The following is a 4,074-nucleotide window of genomic DNA, read 5'->3' on the forward strand; positions in this document are numbered from 1 at the left end:
ATTTATAGCATTTATTTCCCTGATAAGACACTGTTGGATCAGCATTGCACTGGGAACCACAAAGTTAGCAGGTCAAACCCACCAACTGCTCCTTTGAAACCCTGTGCATCAAAACTGTCTCGATGACACTTAAAAACAACAGTAATTAACCAAACTAGTTATTAACCTTGAAAAGTATAATAATAAAATGGATAACTATTGATTTCACATGTAAGAATTGTTATTGTTGTCTTAATATTTTCATATGTATTTAATTTCCTTTAAATGTCCTTCTGAGATATTTTTGCATAATTCTGCTTCTTTGTGATTTCCCCTGCGTTAATGTTTTATGTTATTAAGCAATAGACTCAATTATGAACCGATACTAAAGGAGCATAGTTTTTGCTTTTATCCTATCATCTACAACAGCTGACAACATTTTAAGTTCTACAATCTCATTAACTAGAATACAAAAAAAGAGAGGAGACTTTTATAAAAGTTATTAGAGGATATCATTTTCAAAACAAATATAAAGATCTTTGCTGTCAGCTGCATGCTGGATGTATTTATATTGCTCCTACAATTTACTTTTTGCAATCTGATCTCTGGTTTATCATCTCTGCCAAGCTCCCACATCTCTATATTGTTCTGTGTCTTTAAGGCTTTCTTGAGTTAATGTTTCTTACCACCCAATTGATGAAACATATTTTAACTTTCAAGTAATGAATGGCTCAGTTTAATACCTTTCAAAATGTGAGTCAAACACAGGCCATAGAGTTTGAATTATTTAATATAAAAATGATTAGATTGTTCTGTATCCCAGAGCATGATTGAACATGTCTGTGAAGACTTCCAGTGCATGTAAAAACACCTTCAGCACTTGTCGTCTCTCTGATCTCTTGTAAAAGGAACAGCTCACATCTGTGCCAACGGCTCTTTTCATTAGCCTTCCAGTGATCTGACTCTAATAACTCTTTTCTGCAGTGTAAATTATATTTACTGTAGATAAAAGCTGACATTTTATAATGTCTACCAATTACACTTCTATAACAGAAGTGAGGCAGCTTATGAAATCAATTGCTGTATTTATTCTCCTTTTTCAATTTCCTTTCTAAATCATATTATTTTGTACATATGAAGGATTGGGTGAGAATTATGAAATTACATGTTTATTTTAAGGATAAAATAAATCAAATAGTATATTATTATTATGTTTTAAAATTGGGGAACCCTGGTGATATTTAAAATACCAGTTGCATATCTTTCAGAATCACAGCAACTCACAAGACACCACAGTATGACAAACTGACAGACGACTGGTGGTATCTCTCTCTCTCTCTCTATATATATATGCATTGATAAAAGTCAAAGTTCTAATATTGACCAGAATTCCAGTTGAAATGTTTCACCAAACTGATCCATTGCTGGATGCAGTTACTTTTCTATTTTTGAGAAGCTTGGATTGCTACTTATCAACCAACTAAAAGACATCCATGGCTGTGCTCAAAACAAAGAAAGTGAGGTAGCAGAATGCAGAGATTATAAAACAATATCATCAATATCACTAAAACCCATATTTTTTTCTGAATATAATTTTAAAATATTAGAGGCAAAACACCGGCAGGAAGTTGTAAGAAATTCAAGGTTGATAAAGAAGAAGCTGCGGAGTGAGGAATATTATTGATTGTATCAGAAGGATAATGGCTGAGAGCAGAAAATAAAAAAAAAATATGTTTACTTGTGTTTTCTTGACTATGATAAGGCATTCTATTGTGTGGTTCATGAGAAAATTATGGAAATAATTGCAAACAAACAGGAATTCCAGAACACCTAATGATGCTCATACAGAATCTAGAATAGGAGAGAAGTATGTAGTTTAAAATTATGAAATTTGTATTTTAGGCTTGTATCCTTTTATTGTAGTTATTAATGTACATGCTGAGAAAATAATCCAAGAAGCTGTACTGTATGCAGAAGAATGCAGCATCCATACTGGAGGAAGGGACGCAATATGAAGATAACACAGTATCATTTACTGGACGTCAAGAGGACTTGAGGCAATTACTGATGAAGTTGGAAAACTGTAACCTTTCATATGGATTGCAATTCAATATCAAGAAAACAAAACTCATCACAACTGGACATAAAAACAGCATTATGATAAATGGAGAAAAGATTGAAATAGTCAAGGATTTCATTATATGTGAATCTACAATCAATGCTAATGGAAGCAGAAATCAATACATAAAATGACATGTTGCATTGGACAAATTTTTTGAAAAAGACACCTTTAAAAGTGTTAAAAGAACAAAATTGTCACTTTGAGCACAAAGGTTGTCCAGATCCAAGTCATAGTATTTTAAATTGCTGTATATTTATGTGAAAGATGAACAATGAACAAGGAAGACCAGAGCATAATTGATGACATTAAAATCATAATATTAAATACATATTCTATTTTTTTAAAACACAATTATTTTTCCATCTTTCTCTGAGTGTAGAAGTTTGTGCATTTGTTATTGACTCTTGCCTACATATTCTTTCCACATTTATTCCTTCATTTTAAATATTCAAATTTTATCTTCTAGAATATAGATTCATCTTGAAATATTTTACTTTAGTATTTCCTTCAACACTAGTTGATCATATAAAGCAAATATGATCCTTGATATGCTAAATAATAAGTCCTGGTGTGGCACTGTGGGTTAATGTGCAGGGCTGCAAGGTTGGTTTGAATTGCAATGTTGGTGGTTGAAGCTCACCAGTTGCTCCTTTGGAACTCTATACAGGAATGCTGAGTCAGTACTGACTCAACAGTACTTAACCAACAATGATGATGGTAAATTATATTTTGTCTGGATCATTGTTTTTCTTCCAAGACTGATTTATTTGTTCTTCTGGCAGTCCACGAAACTCTCTCTTCTTTTCACGTTTGGTCAATGAATTATATATTTTGTTTGTTTCAATGATTACAATCTCCTCAGTGTACATTACTTATCCCACTCCCTTCCTGTGATTATGTTTCCATTCCTCCATCTCCTGCTGTTATTTGAAACTTTATTGCCAGAGCTTCCCGCATGATAACAATACTCAATCAACCACAATCATAAACTCATCTGGGGAGAAGTAGCAATATTCTAGACTATTCCTATGAACAATTATTGAAAGTTAAAATGATTGGAGGTGGTCTGATATTGTGAATTTGTTGAAAATTTTCAACGTATGACAGAAAAAAATATTTTTATCTGAATGTTTTTCTTATGGCATAATGTATGGTGTTTCAAATAGGACTTTATATAGGTATAACACTTATTTATGGGAAGAATGGTGGTTTCATATGATAAGCACTGGACTGCGAACCACCAAGATTGGTGGTTCAAGCCCACCAGTTGCTCCACAGGAGAAAGATGAGGATTTCTGTTCCCACAAAGATTTAAAGTCTCAGAAACTCTATACGGGGTCAATATGAATTGGGTCTCTCTTGAAAACAATTAACAATAACAACAGCAACAACATTTATATAAAGGAAAGTATATCCAAAATATTTTTATAAGTTCCCTCCTTTAATAGAGAATTGACTTTTAAAATCAATGATGGTACTAATGACTAAATCAATAGGAACAATTTTGGAGAGTTTGTAGAACTAACTAAAAATGCAAAGAGCATTTCCATTAAGTTCAGAGAATCATTGTTAGTATCTGAACCTCATACATTTCACCTACGATCTTAGCAAATTGGAAGTGATAGAAAATAAATTTTGACAAAGATGATCAAGTAACAACTAATCAGATTGTATTAAAGATGACACAACATTTCTTTAGTATCAAGAGCTGTTTTCTGAATATTGAATTTCCCTTGCCTATGGAAAAAAAAAATGCTTTCACACGCATATGATGTTATTGAAAATACCATAGCTTGGGTCAGGCACACATTAGTCCTCAAGCTGACATCCTTGCTTTTCAGCCTTTTAAATAGGTCTATTGTATATTGGGTTGCTATAAATTGGAATTGACTTGATAGCACAGCACCTTACAACAACATTAGTTGTTGTCTATTTTGTGTGCTCTATTTTCACTTGGTTTTCTATCTTATCTG

This window comes from Chrysochloris asiatica, unplaced genomic scaffold (genome assembly GCF_000296735.1).
Source record: "Chrysochloris asiatica unplaced genomic scaffold, ChrAsi1.0 scaffold00248, whole genome shotgun sequence".
Classification (NCBI taxonomy): domain Eukaryota; kingdom Metazoa; phylum Chordata; class Mammalia; order Afrosoricida; family Chrysochloridae; genus Chrysochloris; species Chrysochloris asiatica.